Genomic DNA, 21,561 nt, shown 5'->3' with positions numbered 1-21,561 from the left:
GGGGAGGGGGTGTTCTCTTTTTTTTCTTTTTGGTTTTCTGTTTTTCTTTCCTTTTGTATTTTCTTTTATTATTTCTTTTCTGTTTAAATCATTTAATCCATTTAGCCATTTTATAAAAATATGTCTGTTGCACTATAATTACCTTTGTAATATTCGTCAACCACCGAACAATTTTATTTTAATTTTTGAAAACTTTTATTGTTTTCATCAATTTGAATTTTGAATTTGAACGGTTTCGAATTATTGCGAGGATAGCAACAGTAATCGGGATGACGTGTCATGATTAGCGTGGGATTACTGTAGCAAGATTATCCGGGCGTTACACCTGGGAAGCGGGTATTTGTTCTTGATGGTGACCAAGTTGACAGGTCGATAATCCACAACCATTCGATCCGTTCCATCCTTCTTCTTAACGAAGAGGACGGGGCAAGCCCAAGGAGAGGAACTAGGACGGATGAAACCCTTTTTCAAGGACTCATCGAGTTGGTTCTTAAGCTCGGCTAGTTCTAAAGGTGCCATCTTGTAGGGTCTTCTAGAAATTGGAATGGTTCCTGGAACAAGGTCTATCACAAACTCGACATCCCTGTCAGGTGGAACACCTGGCAGTTCTTCTGGAAAGACATCCGGAAAGTCTCGGACTACCGGAACATCCTCAAGGTCTGGAAGGGGGTTAGCATTTAGGGAGTAAAGCTGGCGCTTGGCCACTCGAGTTAAGACATTGACTGTCTTGCCCGATGGGTGAGTAAGTTGAACGGTTCTAATGGCACAATCAATCTTAGCATAATGAGCTGACATCCAGTCCATACCCAAGATGATGTTTATGTCTGAGGACTTGAGAGCTATTAAGGATGCAAGGAAGACAAGTCTATCAACAAGAATTTCGTTCCCATGGCTTACTCTAGAAGTTTGCCATTTGGAACCTGGAGTTTGAATTACCATGGAAGTGGGCATGTCACAGAATGTCGTGTTATGCAATCGAGCATAGTTCTCGGATATGAATGAATGAGATGCTCCAGTATCGAAAAGAACAGATGCCGGATGGCAGTTAACAAGGAGCGTACCAAGGACGACATTAGGATCCTCATGAGCCTCCTCGGCTGAAACATAGTTGACATGGCCACGTGCAGTGGTGGACGGCTTGGCGTAGAATGTCTTTCCCGCGGGCTTACCACGGCCAACGGACTTTCCAGTTTGATTGGGGTTGTTGTTCTGGGGACACTCTCGGCTATAGTGACCCGGCTCTCCACACTTGAAGCATGTCACCACATTGGGGCATGGAGCAGCATTAGCAGCGGGGCCACCATAGGGCTTGGGCGGTGCAAATTGCTGGTTGGGACGAGGCGCCTCAAAGGATGGCCTCGGGATGAACCTGGGTGGCAGTGCCGTGCTTGGGATCCACACCCGACGCTTCTGAGCTCCAGAGCCGGATGAAGATCCAAAATCACGGGAGTGCTTGCGTGAAGCGTCATAATCAGTCTGGCCTGTCTCAGCACTGATGGCTTTATTGACCAACTTCTGAAAGGAGGTGCACTCGTGCAGACGAAGATCGCGGCGAAGCTCAGGGCTAAGTCCCTTGCGGAACCTTGCCTGCTTCTTAGCGTCAGTAGATACCTCTTCAGGGGCATAACATGCCAGATTCCCAAATTCACGACTATAAGCATCCACAGTCAGTCTTCCTTGGGTGAAGTTGCAGAACTCCTCCCTCTTGCGATCCATGAGACCTTCCGGAATGTGATGCTCACGGAAAGCCTCACTGAATTCAGCCCAAGTAGTGATTTGGCCGACCGGGCGCATAGCTTTGAAGTTTTCCCACCAAAGGCTAGCAGGGCCTTCGAGGTGATAGGCAGCATAAGTAACCTTGTCGGCTTCGGCTACGTTGGCAGACCGTAGCTTGTGGGTGATGCTGCGAAGCCAGTCATCCGCGTCGAGGGGCTCGACAGAATGGTTAAACTTTGGTGGGTACAACTTGATAAAGTCATTGATTGACACCAAGTCATTTCGCTGATGGCGTGCAGTGTTCTGCTCAATCCGCTCTAGCAGGCGGTTAGTCTCACGCTTGTTTCTTTCCGCCTCCAGCATCACTTCGGCCAGAGAAGGCGGGTGAGGCAGATTTTCACCCCTAGCTGCACTGGCTTCCCCCTGCTCCGAGGCAGCAGGGTTGCTGCGGGTGTTGACCATCCTAGGAGAAAACAAGACAACGGTTTAGACAATGATGGCTCAAACTTAGCAAGGAAGTGCAGAATGTAATGGATAACACGGAATGCGGAGATGTTCATCCGTATGTCATGGTAATATAAAACTGCCATATATATACCAACGGTCATACACATCATACATAGTTTAGTACAAGCCCAGGCTACAGTACAACTATGATGAAGGACGTTACATCTCATCGGAGGCATTCCAAGCTCCTATACATTATTTGTCTACACCTCCGGAATTGATTACACACAAAGTCATATTCCACAAGTCACACAGGACAGTGGAGATACAACTACTACAATACTAGTGATACTACTACTAACTCAGACAACTCCGTAGTAGTCCTCATAGAAGTCACCTCCATATCCTGGAAGTTAACGTGATCATCCAGGAACAGACGGTCCTGAGGATCCTGTGGACCATAGGGCTAGGATGAGGTCTTGGACCAACAAACGGTGGCCTGCGGGGACCACGGGGTGGGGTGATGCCTCCCACATCACGCCAATCCACCATGTCTGGCAGAGCAGATCTCACAGGATACAGATCCCTTGTATCCATACATCCAGCTTGCACCGCAGGTGCAAACTGAGTCAATGTGGCCCAATGATCAGCACGGGTATTGAAAAGCTACAGCCTCAAGACCCGATTCTCTCGGTCCTTATCTTCGAGCATCTCAGCAGTGGTACGAGTTAATGAGTCCTCCTGAGTGGAGTCAGCATACATAGCCTGAAGATACCCTTGCGCTCCCGGGAGTGAAGCTGGCATGTAACGGAAGTCGGTGTTCCAAAGCAGGCCAGTCCGGACTCGCATGATGGTCATCATGGAATAGGCAGCATCCTGCACAGCCATCTCAACAGTAACCCCGAGTCCATAGGAACAGTGAAGGGGCTCGGTAGATCCAGGATAAGAGGGAAATATCCTGACGGTGCAGAAATATTGGCTTTGATTAAAGTCTTGGAATTGCTCTTCGACGGTGTATTCGGGATACCAACGGTAACCCGTCTCGATCATTATCCGGACTAACATAGCAGTATGACCGGGCACGTCGAGGCACCGGGTCAGGCGAACCACTTGGTTTTGAACACGGTTGGCCATCTGAAAGCACAACCACAATGCAAAGACATTAGAATTTCTAGGGAAAATTGGACAGCATAACAGCTGTAAATGCTCAGAAAAAGATTTGAGACATCCACAATAGTCTGCAATACCACTCAACAACATCATATCAAGGTTCTGATCCAATTAGCAACATACTAAAATAGTACAAACTGAACTAGGCTTGTATGAACAATCCTATAAGCTACTACGGATTAGTAACACGTGAACCTGATAAAAGAAGAGAGCCTAGTCCTTAACCCACGTTGAATGAGAAGAGAATGACTCAGATCAGAGGTATAGGGTAAAGGAGTAAAAGAGCCTTACGTTCCCTCCCACAATCAATTCCCCTACATATAACTAAAGCATTTCTAAACTCGACATCGACCAGTTTGGCTCAACGAACCTACAGGCAGTCCGGCTCTGATGCCAACGCTGTCAGGACCCCGATTCCAAGTCACATCGATCTAGCCAGTAACACTTCATATCACTTTGCGGCCTCACGCACGGTATCCCACGGGTGTCGCCTTACCATGGCCCTGGACCGTTTGCGCCTTTTGGCTCACGTATATGATAGTGTCGCTAGCATCCATATGACAGAGAATCCGGGCCGACATGGCTAGTCGTGAACCCAAAGCGGCACAGACCTATGGAGACAGGCATACATGAATCACATCGAGCATGTCGGTCATCAGCGAGTGATTCCGGGCTGTAGCACTGGGCTAACAGGACTCCGGCGAACCCGGGCTGTAGCAGGCTAGGCAGGACTCCGGATATCACCGCGTGACATTTCCCCGAAGGGACAGACATAGGAACGAAGTGAAACACATGCCGGCCAGTCAAGTGTCCTGAGCAGTAGTGCTGGGCTAGCAGGACTCCGGTGAACCGGGCTGTAGCGGACTACTATGGCTCGAGGAACACTAGACTACATTTCCCCATAAGAAAGGCTGCCAAGGATAAACAACTAGATTGTCGGATCCCACTCATACCAAGCATTTCAATCATACACACAATATGCCCGATATGAGTACATACAACATGGCATCACAACAAAACTCTACAACTCAAGTACTTTATTTAAAGGCTCCAGAGAGACATACATAACATGTTCATACAGATAGGGGTCACATGACCCGACACTCAAGTCATACAATCATACAAGCACAAGCGGAAGCAACTAGTCTGAGTACAGACACTAGAAAGAAAGAAGACTTCTCAAAGCCTGTCTATCTACATATGGCCCTCCATGGCCAGGTTCATCACCTGGGTGGCTAGTCACTCGTCGACGTCAAGGTCTACGTAGAACCCATCGGAGGGGGCGGTGTTGTCATCTGAAAACAGTAATTAAGCAAACATGAGTACAAAGGTACTCAGCAAGTCTTACATCAGAACCTAATATACATGCTCATTCTCAAGAAGGTGGTGGGGTTATTGCAGCAAGCCAGCTTTGACTCTTGGCTAAGCTATCCTACGGAACTTCACTAGTAAAATAGTTTTCACACATGAGTCCACTACTCACCAACACAATACTCCACCGTGGATCCTCCCTCGTCATCCTACGAGAGGGCCATCCTCGGTACTCACACTTATCTTGAGTCTTTTAGTAGTATCCATTAACTTGTCTATGAACTGTATAGGCAACCAAGTAGTCCTTTACCGCGGACGCGGCTATTCGAATAGTTTTATACCCTGCAGGGGTGTACTTCTTCACACACGCTTTCACCACTTACCGCCGTTAACACGACATGTACTCGGCAACCTTCAAGCGGAAGCCCAGCGAGGGTGTCGGCCACGGCCTACCTAAACACTTAAGTCTCTAGTCCAGGTTTATCGCCTATCCAGGTTCCATCCGCAGGGAGTCCGGCCGAGGTTTCCACATACGGCCCCGAACGATGTGAACAGGGTTCCCGAGACACCAAACGGGTGACTCGGTACACCGTGCCACGGTGTATCTACCGCAACATAGCCCACCCCTAGGGTCAGCACTACGCACGGCCGCCAACACATAACCTACAAACACCAGAAACTATTTGCAACTCCTGGACAGAGTACTAGGGTGATTAAGAAGCCGAGAGGGTCCATTGGTTTCGGGCCCAATGTATGGTAGTAACTGCATCTTAAATCACACATACAGATCTCAGTTCTTATGGACGGTCCCAATGAAACAACCCACCATGTACTCCTACATGGCCTCTCATCGATACCTTTACCAAAACATGTTCAACACATCCCTCACATTACCGACATAAGCATTTCACTCTAGCTCATCACCCAGATGAACCAGACCTGACACAACTCTAAGCATAGCAGGCATAGCAAGGTAGGAATCACATACATGGCACAATCAACTCCTACACATGCTAGTGGGTTTCATCTAGTTACTGTGGCAATGACAGGTCATGCAGAGGATAAGGGTTCAACTACCGTAGCACACAGCAGTTTGAATCACGTTGTCTTAATGCAGTAAACAAGAGCAGAAGTGTCACATCCCTAACTTCTGGCATTGCTCTAGGTTAGCTTCATGTGTGCATCATGTCTATATTTTTGAAAACTTGAATTGAGGAATATTGGAAGCCTCAAAACCCTAAATAAAAGAAGGGCAAGCACGCTTTAAAATTGCATTCTGTGAATCCAAAATGCCCTAAAAATAGTTTTGTGAATTTTGGCAAGGGTTATATATCAAACCAAAATTCTGGAATATTTTTAAGGAATTATTTGGTCTCTGAATTTAAATCAATAATCTATTTGAATTTGGGGATATATTCATAATATATAATGAATATATTTGCAAATGCTTTGAAATGTTTTATGTACTTTTGGAATAATCCAGAGAGGTAACATAAAATATTTCAGAATGTTTTGGCACTGTAAGAAATTATTTTGAATTTGAAAACAGTGGCAAAATAAAATAAAAAGGGAAACAGAACAAAAAAATAAAAAGAGAGAAGGAAGTACCTGGCCTCACCCGTGCAGCCCAGCCGGCCCAGCTCCTCCCGCTGGCCCAGCCCACCGCCGCCTCCCTTCCCTGTCGCCACCCTCCTCGCGCCAGTAGGCAGAGGAGGGACACGGCGCGCGCGCCCGAGCTCGCCACGCCACCACCCTGCTCGTCTGCATCGCCTGGCCACCGCGACGCCGCGCGTCATCTCCTCGGCGCCGCCCCGACCCCCCTGGACCCCCTCGCTCTCTCCCTCTCCCTTGTATCTCTCCTCTGTTCTCCCTCCCTCTCGTCACCGAACGCACCTGGGAGCGCCGCTCGCCGTAGCCATGACCACGGCCACCCCCTCCCCTCTCCGACGTGCTCCCGAGCTCCTGCACCTCGTCGCCAACCCCCTCACCGAGCCACGTGACCGGAAGGGCCCCGAGCAGCCGCCATCGTCATCATCTCCGAGCTTCGGCCCCGGTGCCGTCTCCGTCGAATTCGGCCACTCCGGCGCGCCCCGAGCCCACTGACCCTCCCTACAGCTCCGCGGTGAGCCTCCGTGCAGAACCCCTCTCTCTCCCCTCGCGTTTGCGAGCTCTAGGCCATAGCCCCGTCGCGGCCGAACTCCGGCTGCCGCTGACCATGTCGCCGCCGTGGCCTGAGCTCGAACGGGTCACGCTCGTGCATCTCACCGAGCTCGTGGTGACTCCAGGAGGCTGCGCAGTGCTTTACCTCACTCGCCCGTGCTCCACAACGCCGTTTTCGCCGAGGTCCGAACTCCGGCGCCGCCTCGGGCTCCATTCCGGCGAACCCCGGCCACCCCGCACCTCCCGTTGGTTCCCTTAGATGCGCACGGGCACGGGCTACCTCCTGGTGCCCTTGGCGCGTCGATCCGTCGCCTGTGGCGTTACTCCGGCGAGCCACCACCGCTCTAGGTTGTCGCCGTCGTCCAACCACCGGCAAATCCGACGTGGCGGGTCATTAGGGCCTAACCACCCCGCTAACCCAGGCCTAGGGCCACTGACAGGTGGGCCCTACCCTTTAATTAACCCGGCTAACCATTTAGTTAAGTCAATTAAACTCTGTTAAATCACTGTGCAGCTGACATGTGGGTCCCATAGGTCAGATTTGACCTGGAAAACGTCGTTGACTTGCTGACGTCACTATGAAGTCATGCTGACGCAGTAAATTCATTTCTGGATTTATTATTAATCAGGAAATTACAGAAAATGCCTAAAACTTCAATAAATCATAGAAAATTAACCGTAACTCCAAATTAAATAATTTATATATGAAAAATTATCAGAAAAATTCAAGGAATCCATCTGTACCATTTCCATGCATGTTAGAACAACTTATAGATGCTGTTTAGCACAAAACAAATAAAGGGTATTTAAATAATCACATATGGAGTTTGAATTTGAATCTTGGATTCAAGCCAACTTCATTTAATCTGGTTTTAGTTGCATTAGCTCAAAACACATTCATTTTGCCATGTCATGATCATGCATCATATTGTGCATTGCATTGATTGTGTTCCTTTCTGTGTTGTCGGTATTTGTCCCCTCTCGATAGACGTGATACCGATGACGTGATCGTTGACACTGATGAAGACTCAATGTTATCTTCAGAAGTGCCAGGCAAGCAAAACCCCCTTGTTCATTCCGATACAATCCTACTCTCTCGCTCCTGCTCTCTTTTAATGCATTAGGACAACACCGATTCATCTGTTACTTGCTACGGTAACTGAACCCCTTTATCCTTTGCATGACCTGTCATTGCCACAGTAAATAGATGAAACCCACTAGCATGAGTAGGAGTTGTTTGAGCCCTGTTGTGCCTACTCATTCATGCTTGTTTGTCATGCCTGCTACTGCTTAGAGTTGAGTCGGGTCTGATTCATCGGGGATGAATCAGAGGCGTGTGAACATGTCCTACTGTGGGTGAGCTAAGTGTATGAACACGATTTGGTAAAGGTAGCGGTGAGAGGCCATGTAGGAGTACATGGTGGGTTGTCTCATTGCAGCCGTCCTCAGGAACTGAGTTCTGTGTTTGTGATCCATGATTCAGCTACTACCATACATTGGGCCCTGAAATATGACCCCGCTCGACTTCTTATTCACCCTTGTCCTCTGTCCAGGAGTTGCAAATAGTTTCTGGTGTTTGTAGTATGCTGGAGGCCGTGCGCAGCGCTGACCGTAGGGGTGGGCTGTGATGCGGTAGGCACGTGGCCGGGTAAACCGGGCGCCCGTTTGGTGTCACGGAACCCTGTTCACATCGTTTGGGGCTGTGAGCGAAACTCCGGCCGGATCTCCTCATGGATGGAACCCGAATAGGCGATAAACCTGGACTAGAGACTTGAGTGTTTAGGTAGGTCGTGGTCTACACCCACGTCGGCTTTTGCTTGAAGTCTGCCGAGCACATGTCGTGTGCAGACGCTAAGTGGTGGAAACATGTATGAAGAAGTACACCCCTGCAGGGTTAACATCATCTATTCGAATAGCCGTGTCCGCGGTAAAGGACTTCTGGGTTGCTTATATCAGTTCATAGACAAGTGAAAGTGGATACTTTAAAATGCGCAAGATAAGCGTGAGTGCTATGGATGGCGTTCTCGTAGGGAGACGGGAGCGGATCCATAGTGGTGTATTGATATGGTGAATATGTGGACTCGTGTGCGCCACCTAAAAAAAGTTACTCGCAGTCGTAGTTCAGGATAGCCACCGAGTCAAAGCTGGCTTGCTGCAGTTAAACCCCACCATCCCTTTGTTGATAATGGTGCATATGTAGTTAGTTCTGATGTAAGTCTTGCTGGGTACATTTGTACTCACGTTTGCCTATTTTATGTTTTTGCAGAGAGACTTCGGTCTCACTAGTAGTTTCGCGTGGACTTCGACGTTTAGCTTGATACCTCAGCTACGATCTTGTGCCCTCGGCAGGATCTGGTAGATAGTCAGGCTTCTCAGCCTTTTTCATTTATAGATGTCTGTACTCAGACATGATAGCTTCCGCTTGTGCCTTGACTTGTATGCTCTGATTGTTGGGTCATGAGACCCATGTTTGTAATGTCTCGCTCCTCGGAGCCTATTGAATAAACTACTTGAGTCGTAGAGTCATTTTGTGATGCCATGTTGTATTGCACATATCGAGCATATTGTGTGTATGTTATTGAAATGCTTGGTATGTGTGGGATCTGACTATCTAGTTGTTTATCTTTAGTAGCCTCTCTTACCGGGAAATGTCTCCTAGTGTTACCGCTGAGCCATGGTAGCTTGCTACTGCTCTGGAACACTTAGGCTGGCCGGCATGTGTCCTTCTTCGTTCCTGTGTCTGTCCCTTCGGGGAAATGTCACGCTTTGAGTACCGGAGTCCTGTTAGCCCGCTACAGCCCGGTTTACCGGAGTCCTGCTAGCCCAGTGCTACAGCCCGGACCCACTTGCCGATGACCGACACGTTCGAAGCTGGGTCATGAATGCCTGTCCCTGTAAGTCTGTGCCACTTTGGGTTTACGACTAGTCATGTCAGCCCGGGCTCCTTATCATATGGATGCTAGCGACACTATCATATACGTGAGCCAAAAGGCGCAAACGGTCCCGGGCAAAGGTAAGGCGACACCCGTGGGGATACCGTGCGTGAGGCCGCAAAGTGATATGAGGTGTTACTGGCTAGATCGATGTGACATCGAGTCGGGGTCCTGACAGCGTTGGTATCAGAGCTTGACTGCCTGTAGGATTACTAAGCCAAACTGGTCGAAGTTGAGTCTAGAAATTCTTTAGTTATATAAGGGAATTGATTGTGGGATGGAACGTAAGGCTCTTTTTACTCCTTATACCTTATGCCTTCTGATCTGAGTCATCTTATCTTTCCTGCGGGGATTAAGAACTAGGCTATCTTTTCTTTCTATCAGGATCACGTGTTACTAATCCGTAGACTTATAGATTGTTGGATTTAAGTCTCAGTTCAGTTCTTACTACTTCTGTATGTTAATTGTTGATCTCGAAACCTTGATATTGTGCTTCTGAGTGGTTATGCCACCATTTTTGTGAATGTCTCAAATCTTTTCTGAGCATTTACAGCCGTTATGCTGTCCGAGTCATTCCAGGTTTCTAAACAGTCTGATGCACTTGCAGATTCCTTCCTTCTGTTTCAATGTTCCTTTGGGCCAGATTAACCACACTAATCAGTGAGTTGAGGTACTCTGTTGCCTTGACATTTATGTTGGAGTTACTATTATGACCCTAGGTATTTAGGGAGTCACCTAGTAACCTAGCAACGTTTTGTGTTCCCAGTGTGATGATTCTGGCCATCAGTCTCGAAAGCATCCCGTGATGCTACTTAGTAGTAGGTATTCTGTTCCTGGGTTTTTGAACCCGAGATTCACCCTACTTACTTCATGTTGATAGTATTTGCTAGTTCCTTCAGGATATTAGTAACCTTTGCATTAGTCCTCGATGTTCGTGGTATTCCTTTCTTCCAAATACTATGAACCGCCTATGGCAGATGTTCCTCGCTGATCGAAAGATCACATTCAGAGTGCTCTCGATGGGTTCTCGATTCTACATTGTGACTCTGCCAGTTCTACCTTTCTGCATGGGTTATCCGGAAGAAATATGTGGAATTCGTTCGACATGCTAAACCATGCATCCACAACTCAGAAAATCGCATGTTCCTTTGAGTTGCTCTCTTTAGTTGCATTCTGACCCTCGTCTATCAATTGATACCAAGGGTATGCATGCATTCGTTTATCGATGCCTATTACCCTTGTGGTACGTCAAGCCATTCTGTCCTGAATGACTTGGAGAAACAAACTCCAGTACCTCATCCATATCTAGGATTGGGTCAAAGTAGTTGTGTTCCGCAGATCAAGTTACAATCCAGCTTCTGGTCTGCTCTACCCTGAAGTATTACCTTCTTTATGACAGGAATTGCATGAGAATTGCACCACCTTTTGTGAATTCTTGACATAGTGATACTTCACGCCATCCTTTTTTTTCATTCCTCGGTTCCGTGTTGTTGCAGCCGGAGTGCCGACAAGTGAATCATGACGTGTGAAATCAATACTGCTAGCAACTCCATTGCTTGGTAGTTAAATGGACGATAACCTCATTCTTAGCGTGTTGATTATTGAATCGTCACCCTAAGGTTGATTGTGCTACCTAGTCCTTATTTCTGGTGCACTCTCCGATCAGTGAGTTAGGATAGTGCCAATCCTTGCTTATTTGATCATATCGTCTTGCCCTGAAAAGTAAGATTGTTCTCGAGCTTAGTAACATATCGGTGGTTCGTGATTTTCCAAATATCTTCTCGGAAGTATCACCAGGTCGTCACCTGACCGTTATGTTGAGCCCGTGATCAAGTTGGTTTCTTAAGAACCACCTTCTTTCCAAGAATCGGTGTTAGATATCCCTGAGCTAGTTGGTTAAGCTGGACAACAACTTGGAGAGTTGGAAGATAAAAGCTTGTCTGACTTAGTTCGTTCCAAAGGGATATTCTTGTGTAGTGTGTGTTGAAGAAAGATGATATCTTCATCGATTGGTCCCTGTGATCAGTTGTTGGACCTATTGTCTTATCAATCCTTTGATTTGAGTGTTGGCCATCGTCAAATCAAATCAGTACCAACGATGCTCGTAATGTTGTCTTATTCGTGGTTGATCCCTCGAGCATACACCATTACATCTTTGGTCTGACCAATGCTATCACCGTGTTCACTTAACTATGGAATTCCTTTTAAAAGGAAACCCGGATGAATTGTTGTTGAGCCCATTGACAACATCCTTATCTCCTCCATGATTTTGTTGAGCATTAAGCTAGTGTTGGAAATTTTTGAAAGCATTTGTTCATGCTAGCTCATGAAGCATATGTTTGGGATGAAGGTAGTGACTTCCTTTAATTCATGTGCATCTGATGCAAGTTGCCGCCGTGGATTCGAGAAAGTCAATGTTGCTTTCTTTGGAATCATTCCAAATCAGTCATACACACGTGCGAAGAATGTTGTGGTTTGAAGACTTGCAACCTTCAATCTATATGTATCCCTAGCACACCAAGCCACTGGTTGATTTGTTCAAGGAGAAGGAGTTCCTTCATAAGAGCTAATCCGGACTTATGTAAGGACTTCGATACCCTCGTTGATGGTTCCCCCTCCTGAACTCGGTAGTGTTTTATTATAAGACTACTATGTGGTCATGCTTGTCTGGGACAACGTGTTCACATGTTAGTAGCAGAACCAGCTCATGTTTTGGAGCTTACTATCGTAGTTCATTTTCCGAGAATCTCGCAACGTCATCTCGTCGATTTGTGTTGCAAACCTTCATTTTTCTTCCTAGACTCGATGGGTCTGGAATATTCTGACACCAACCAGATCTGAATCTCAGGCAGATATGATGGTTGGAACATTTCCCCAAGAACTATAATATTGGTCGCGCAATAACCGGTAAAGTGGATGTCGTGCCCAACACACCCAGCCGGAAGACCTGTTATTATAATATCTTGATTGATGAAGTTGGCCACCTCCCCATAGGGATTTCGTAGGGTTTACCCCCTAGTTGCCCCTATGGATTTTTGTATTACCGAAGTCCGACCTTTACTTGATGTTCTAGATACCAAACCATTTCAATGAATGGGATACGCTAGCACATCAAGGAGAACATTAGAAGCGGAGTGCTAAATGTCTCTCGGTCGATCATCCAGATTTTATTTCCTTGGCCCCGTCAAGGGTGAAATCTGAGAAGGTGTTATCTTCCTTCGCATCTGCATCGTCCATCGCTATTTATCATGGTAGTATGTTGTGTTGTCAGCACCCTTGACGCGGTTGTTGATAAAACCTTGATGAATATGGAAATGCTCAAGTTCTTGAGAGCACGCACAAGCGCTACGTGTTATCATCGGCACTAACTGGGATTGCTCTCAGTTTCCTCGGCAATGCTATGATCCTTTCAAACAGTGAATTCACTCTCTGTTGTTGGGTTCTCCCCAGTTACCAGAATCATTCCCAGCATTTGCATTTTGTTCCTAGCTTGCACCGCCAATGTGCCATTCTACCATGGGTCTCTTCCATCTTCGGTGATAAGCAAAATTCATCCATTACGTTGTCTTCAACAAGGTAATCCACATCATCCAAGTCCGAGTATGCCATTCTACCGACCCCCTCCAAACGATCGCTCGAGACTTGCCTTAGGCTGGTATAAAGAGTTTCAATGATCTTTGAATCAAAGGTAATTCTTTTTGCCACTTAAGGGGATAATCTACGAATCACCCTCCTCCAGGATGTTTCGTCGTGGTATCATGGCAACTCAACTCCTCGCTACGTGGACAATCGTTTACCACCTTCTTAGGTGTGGAATTGTGGTCTACCTAGCGAACCCTCGTCATCTGTCTTACTCCATTTCTTCAGATCTGTGCTTCGTCTCTCAGCTCAAGAGATGTTGCTATGTCTCATCCCATGAGTTGATCCTAAGCTGTTCGGTCTCCTCGAAGATCGATTGTTCTAGAGTTTTTCCTTTCCCCTTTTTGTCATGTTGACAGGATTTCTCAGAGCAAGACGACAAGACAAAGATGGTGGACGAATCAAAGTCCATTTGAAGTGCAACTGGATCGTGAAGATTATACTAGTTTGCGTTTCCCCTTCACCTTACCCTACACTTGAATCTCGAGACGAGATTCTTGTTTAGTGGGGGTGAGTTGTCACATCCCTAACTTCTGGCATTGCTCTAGGTTAGCTTCATGTGTGCATCATGTCTATATTTTTGAAAACTTGAATTGAGGAATATTGGAAGCCTCAAAACCCTAAATAAAAGAAGGGCAAGCACCCTTTAAAATTGCATTCTGTGAATCCAAAATGCCCTAAAAATAGTTTTGTGAATTTTGGCAAGGGTTATATATCAAACCAAAATTCTGGAATATTTTTAAGGAATTATTTGGTCTCTGAATTTAAATCAATAATCTATTTGAATTTGGGGATATATTCATAATATATAATGAATATATTTGCAAATGCTTTGAAATGTTTTATGTACTTTTGGAATAATCCAGAGAGGTAACATAAAATATTTCAGAATGTTTTGGCACTGTAAGAAATTATTTTGAATTTGAAAACAGTGGCAAAATAAAATAAAAAGGGAAACAGAACAAAAAAAAAGAGAGAGAAGGAAGTACCTGGCCTCACCCGTGCAGCCCAGCCGGCCCAGCTCCTCCCGCTGGCCCAGCCCACCGCCGCCTCCCTTCCCTGTCGCATTCCTCCTCGCGCCAGTAGGCAGAGGAGGGACACGGCGCGCGCGCCCGAGCTCGCCACGCCACCACCCTGCTCGTCTGCATCGCCTGGCCACCGCGACGCCGCGCGTCATCTCCTCGGCGCCGCCCCGACCCCCCTGGACCCCCTCGCTCTCTCCCTCTCCCTTGTATCTCTCCTCTGTTCTCCCTCCCTCTCGTCACCGAACGCACCTGGGAGCGCTGCTCGCCGTAGCCATGACCACGGCCACCCCCTCCCCTCTCCGACGTGCTCCCGAGCTCCTGCACCTCGTCGCCAACCCCCTCACCGAGCCACGTGACCGGAAGGGCCCCGAGCAGCCGCCATCGTCATCATCTCCGAGCTTCGGCCCCGGTGCCGTCTCCGTCGAATTCGGCCACTCCGGCGCGCCCCCGAGCCCACTGACCCTCCCTACAGCTCCGCGGTGAGCCTCCGTGCAGAACCCCTCTCTCTCCCCTCGCGTTTGCGAGCTCTAGGCCATAGCCCCGTCGCGGCCGAACTCCGGCCGCCGCTGACCATGTCGCCGCCGTGGCCTGAGCTCGAACGGGTCACGCCCGTGCATCTCACCGAGCTCGTGGTGACTCCAGGAGGCTGCGCAGTGCTTTACCTCACTCGCCCGTGCTCCACAACGCCGTTTTCGCCGAGGTCCGAACTCCGGCGCCGCCTCGGGCTCCATTCTGGCGAACCCCGGCCACCCCGCACCTCCCGTTGGTTCCCTTAGATGCGCACGGGCACGGGCTACCTCCTGGTGCCCTTGGCGCGTCGATCCGTCGCCTCTGGCGTAACTCCGGCGAGCCACCGCCGCTCTGGGTCGTCGCCGTCGTCCAACCACCGGCAAATCCGACGTGGCAGGTCATTAGGGCCTAACCACCCCGCTAACCCAGGCCTAGGGCCACTGACAGGTGGGCCCTACCCTTTAATTAACCCGGCTAACCATTTAGTTAAGTCAATTAAACTCTGTTAAATCACTGTGCAGCTGACATGTGGGTCCCATAGGTCAGATTTGACCTGGACAACGTCGTTGACTTGCTGACGTCACTATGAAGTCATGCTGACGCAGTAAATTCATTTCTGGATTTATTATTAATCAGGAAATTGAAGAAAATGCCTAAAACTTCAATAAATCATAGAAAATTAACCGTAACTCCAAATTAAATAATTTATATATGAAAAATTATCAGAAAAATTCAAGGAATCCATCTGTACCATTTCCATGCATGTTAGAACAACTTATAGATGCTGTTTAGCACAAAACAAATAAAGGGCATTTAAATAATCACATATGGAGTTTGAATTTGAATCTTGGATTCAAACCAACTTCATTTAATCTGGTTTTAGTTGCATTAGCTCAAAACACATTCATTTTGCCATGTCATGATCATGCATCATATTGTGCATTGCATTGATTGTGTTCCTTTCTGTGTTGCCGGTATTTGTCCCCTCTCGATAGACGTGATACCGATGACGTGATCGTTGACACTGATGAAGACTCAATGTTATCTTCAGAAGTGCCAGGCAAGCAAAACCCCCTTGTTCATTCCGATACAATCCTACTCTCTCGCTCCTGCTCTCTTTTAATGCATTAGGACAACACCGATTCATCTGTTACTTGCTACGGTAACTGAACCCCTTTATCCTTTGCATGACCTGTCATTGCCACAGTAAATAGATGAAACCCACTAGCATGAGTAGGAGTTGTTTGAGCCCTGTTGTGCCTACTCATTCATGCTTGTTTGTCATGCCTGCTACTGCTTAGAGTTGAGTCGGGTCTGATTCATCGGGGATGAATCAGAGGCGTGTGAACATGTCCTACTGTGGGTGAGCTAAGTGTGTGAACACGATTTGGTAAAGGTAGCGGTGAGAGGCCATGTAGGAGTACATGGTGGGTTGTCTCATTGCAGCCGTCCTCAGGAACTGAGTTCTGTGTTTGTGATCCATGATTCAGCTACTACCATACATTGGGCCCTGAAATATGACCCCGCTCGACTTCTTATTCACCCTTGTCCTCTGTCCAGGAGTTGCAAGTAGTTTCTGGTGTTTGTAGTATGCTGGAGGCCGTGCACAGCGCTGACCGTAGGGGTGGGCTGTGATGCGGTAGGCACGTGGCCGGGTAAAGAGACTTTGTGTGCTACCAAACGTCACAACGTAACTGGGCGATTATAAAGGTGCTCTACCGGTGTCTCCGAAGGTACTTGTTGGGTTGGCGTGTTTCGAGATTAGGATTTGTCACTCCGATTGTCGGAGAGGTATCTCTGGGCCCTCTCGGTAATGCACATCACTTAAGCCTTGCAAGCATTGCAACTAATGAGTTAGTTGCAGGATGATGTATTACGGAACGAGTAAAGAGACTTGCCGGTAACGAGATTGAACTAGGTATTGAGATACCGGCGATCGAATCTCGGGCAAGTAACATACCGATGACAAAGGGAACAACGTATGTTGTTATGCGGTCTGACCGATAAAGATCTTCGTAGAATATGTGGGAGCCAATATGAGCATCCAGGTTCCGCTATTGGTTATTGACCGGAGACGTGTCTCGGTCATGTCTACATTGTTCTCGAACCCGTAGGGTCCGCACGCTTAAGGTTTCGATGACAGTTATAATATGAGTTTATGAGTTTTGATGTACCGAAGGAGTTCGGAGTCCCGGATGAGATCGTGGACATCACAAGGAGTCTCGAAATGGTCGAGATGTAAAGATCGATATATTGGACGACTATATTCGGACATCGGAAAGGTTCCGAGTGATTCGGTTATTTTTTGGAGTACCGGAGAGTTACGGGAATTCGCCGGGGAGTATATGGGCCTTGTTGGGCCATGCGGGAATAGATGAGAGAGGCCAAAAGGAAGGAGGCGCGCGCCCCCCCTCTGGTCCGAATTGGACAAGGGGTGCAGCTCACTTTTCCTTGTCCCTCTCCCCCTCTTTCCTTCTCTCCTACTCCAACAAGGGAAGGAGGAGTCCTACTCTCGGCAGGAGTAGGACTCCCCCCTTTTCTGCCCTCCTCCTAGGCCGGCCGCCTTCCTCCCTTGCTCCTTTATATACGGGGGCAGGGGGCACCCCATAGGGACAACAGTTGATCATTGATCTCTTAGCCGTATGCGGTGCCCCTCTCCACCATAGTCCTCGATAATATTGTAGTGGTGCTTAGGCGAAGCCCTGCGACAGTAGAACATCAAGATCGTCACCACGCCGTCGTGCTGACGGAACTCTTCCCCGATATTCTACTGGATTGGAGTCCGGGGATCGTCATCGAGCTGAACGTGTGCTAGAACTCGAAGGTGCCGTAGTTTCGGTGCTTGATCGGTCGGGCCGTGAAGACGTACGACTACATCAACCACATTGTGCGAACGCTTCCGCTTTCGGTCTACGAGGGTACGTGGACAACACTCTCCCCTCTCGTTGCTATGCATCACCATGATCTTGCGTGTGCGCAGGAAATTTTTGAAATTACTACGTTCCCCAACACGCGCGGGGGCAGGGGCATGGGCGACGGCGACGGAGTGGGCGGCAGACGGCGACGGCATGGGCGACGGCGACGACGCGGGCGGCCGACGGCGTCGGCGTGGGCTCCGGGGAAGGGGCGACGGCGTCTGGCAGCCTGGCGGCGTCGAGGAGGCGCGCACATCGTCGGGGGTAAACTGCAAGATGAAAACCAAATTTTTCACAAGTGTTCCTTATATAAATGAAGCTTTAGTCCCGGTTCTTGGCACGAACCGGAAAGAATGTACCCCTTTGGTCCCAGTTTGTAACATCAACCGGGACGAAAGACCTCTTTTCCGCAGCCCAAAGGGCGGGAAAAAGAGACCTTTGACTAAAAGGGCGCATTGGTCCCGGTTGGTCCCACCAATCGGGACCGAAGGGGGGCATTGGTCCCGGCTGGTGCCAGGAACTGGGACCAATGGCCCTGCACAGCGGCGTGGTGGGAGTTTAGTCCCACCTCGCTAGTTGAGAGAGTGTCGCACCTGTTTTATAAGGCGCGGTGCGCCTGAGCCTACGAGCTCCACTTCAAAGCAGGTTTACGCGCATAACCACTCTGTATCTGCCTGTGGGCCTGCTGGGCCTTCTGCGGGCCTGAATCGTGGCCCAACTGGCAGGTTGGGTTTCTAGTCGTATTCAGGCCGTGGTAGCCCAATAGGCGGCATTTTTAAAAAAAATCAGTATTTTTGTTTTGTTTTTAATTATTTGTTTTCTTTTGTTTTTTGCTTTATTTTTTAATTCTTTTTGCTTTTAGGTTAGAAAAATTATAAACTTTCTCTTAGTGCCATTACTTTTCAAATTTGAATAGTTTAAATTTGAATTTTTTGAAATTTGTGTGAATCATTAGTTTGTGATTAACTTTACTATAAAAAAGTTTTATATAATTTTAGTTTCAATAAACTACAGATGATTATTTTTAGTTGCATAAATTCTATCTAATTTAAGTTGCATAAATTTTATCTAATTTAAGTTGCATAAATTTTATTTTTTATTGATTCTTATTAGTTGATTTCTTTTTCTATTAGAGTTTTATTAAAGCTTTTTAGTTGATTCCTTTTGCTATTATAGAATATTATAGTTCTGTTTGGGTAAAAAAACACCTTTGGTCCCGATTTCAGACACCAACCAAGACTAAAGGTGGTGGGCCAGGAGCAAGGTCCATCGGTTTCGGTTTGTGTCTGACAACGGGACCAATGGTCTCAGACGAACCGGGACCAATGCCCCCCCCCCCTCCCCCCGACCTATGCCCCATTGGTCCCGGTTCATGTACGGAACTGAACTAGAATAGATCACCTGGCACTTTATCTACCTTTTAGGCAATCAATTCTTAATGAAATGTTAGCATCGCATCAAGAAGATGCAGCCGAACGAGGAGTTAAACTTTTGACTTGTGCATCATTCAGCCAGCACACAGCAAGAGGCAAAAGACAATGCTCACAGGTAAAAGCTCATCGACGAGTGTCATCAAGCCAATTGCTTAGCCAAACACAAGCAAAACACGTCCGACTTGCATGTGGTGTTTCCCTGTGGTACAGAATTACCAAGTGCGTCGCATCATTCACGCGCTTCAAAGATACTCGTTGTCGGTGCGTCGACGGTTATTCGCAGCAAATCTACGTGCTCCCTGTTCCATCAGCGAGGGATAAAGTAGCGTCTGGGGCTTTCTGACCATACCGTCCCGCCATTATTAGTTCTCGACACGCGGCAGATCGCTCATCTATGGATGCAGGAGTAAATTTGTGGATCAGCGTTGAAGATGCCCTAACGCTATCCTCATTTCTCCCTTGCTAAGATAATGCCAACTAACTACAGATTAGAAACGGAGGCAGAGAGCTGAAGGAGAAGCGCGTGGAAGATGAAACCTACCGTTAATTAGCTCTAGCCTAGCCAGCAAGTGCATGTGCAGAGCTGGCGCCACAAAGTGGATCAAGTTCCGCATCAAAATGGCCGCACGCAAGAGAGGAATTTGAGTCAGGGAGGGCCCGGGCTGGCATGGGGAGAGGGGCTTCCACGTCGGTTGCTTGTATTGTTGTCGGGTGTGATGGGCCACTCTGAGCCTGAAACACGGCACAACTTGATGGGCATCTTGGAGCAGCGACATGTACGCCCGCCATGCCCCCGTACATTCATCAACCGCCCTGTTTAAAACAGTTCACCAATGCCTCTGGTCCTCTGCTAATTAACTACTGTATGTCCGTGCGACTCTGACGGGAGTAAACCAGGAGTAAGTAGCAGCAGGCTGCAAATAAGATCACGTGGCCACGTACTAGGCGATGAGGTTTGAGATGAGCATTGCTAGATGGACGACAGTTCCGGCCGAAACCCGGACGACGCGCTATATCCAACCATCCATGGGCAAGTCTACACCGTAGCATACGGTTTGATTAGCCGTCAGGTGAGTGTCGTCCAGCCGAACATCGTCCGTGAAGTATTTCCGGTTTGAGATTTGGGCGACGGAATCTCGCGCTGCACTGCACAATGGTCGTTATCCATGATGGTCACCGATTGTTTTTTTTCCGGAGGAAAAGGGTAAGTTCAGGAGTACATGTGTGGCCATGTAAATGCCTTTTTCTTTTTGCCGCAATGTACCAATAAAATTTCCAGGAAACCAGAAACCACATTTCTTGTCCCATATTTCAGAGGGGAATCTTGTCCCATTTTCCATTTCCCTTTTCGCTAGCTTGGTGCTCCGGAAGCTCGACAAGATATTCTATCGGCTGGAGTTCGGCATGCGCTTTTGATTACTTCTACATCTAGATCGACACATATGGCCGCGTGCGCCATGACCATGCCAGCCAGGCTTGATTAAGGATTTTAACCAATCCGATGTCTGCTTTAATCAGACAAACAGTTCTCGGCGTGGACGGCAGCACCGTGCCCAAATGATGTCCAATGTCCCCAACTAGCTAGCTAACCACTCCATGGAATCTTTTGACCTAGAACGGCCAAAATGGAGGAAAAAGTTTGTATCCCCAATTATACGAAGGACAATAGATATAGATAATATACAGTCGTCGTTCAAAATATATGGCACTAGATAGTTTACTTGTCCTTGATGCTCATGCTCATATTAAAAACAAATCAGGGCGCAGCATCATCGCGCATAGACAAGAGTTCACGTGGAAAGCAATTGAGCTCGGCGCATAGACAATAATAATTTCGTTCTACTAGCATATATAGGCGTTGAAGTGAGAGAAGTAAAATGAATACAATACGTAGCATCATTGTCGGACTTTAGTAGCTAGCTATTTGTTTTGTCTTGTAGATGCCCTCGAGTATATATCATACTATTGAGTGTGGTACACGCACTCACTCGAGGTGAGGTGATTATATGTACCTTTGGCCCACTAATCCAGCTCTCACTTTGGTGTGCAGTATGATTTAACTAATGGACGAAAGTAAAAGCCGCTGAATGGCAAAATTGGCTCGAAGGACAGCTTAAGATTATTAGTATTATTTTCATTTTACTGCCGTGCGTCCAACCTCCACTGACCGAAGAAGCTGACAAAGCTGATACAAAACAAGTGAGTGGCACGTGCTTCAAACTCACAGGACGCACGGATGAGACTTTTTAGCTCAAGAATTCAAAAATATTACTCCTCTGTAAACTAATATAAAAGCGTTTAG

The sequence above is a fragment of the Triticum aestivum genome, chromosome 2A (assembly GCF_018294505.1).
Source record: "Triticum aestivum cultivar Chinese Spring chromosome 2A, IWGSC CS RefSeq v2.1, whole genome shotgun sequence".
NCBI classification, from domain to species: Eukaryota; Viridiplantae; Streptophyta; class Magnoliopsida; order Poales; family Poaceae; genus Triticum; species Triticum aestivum.
Note: the sequence above shows the minus strand (reverse complement) of the source record.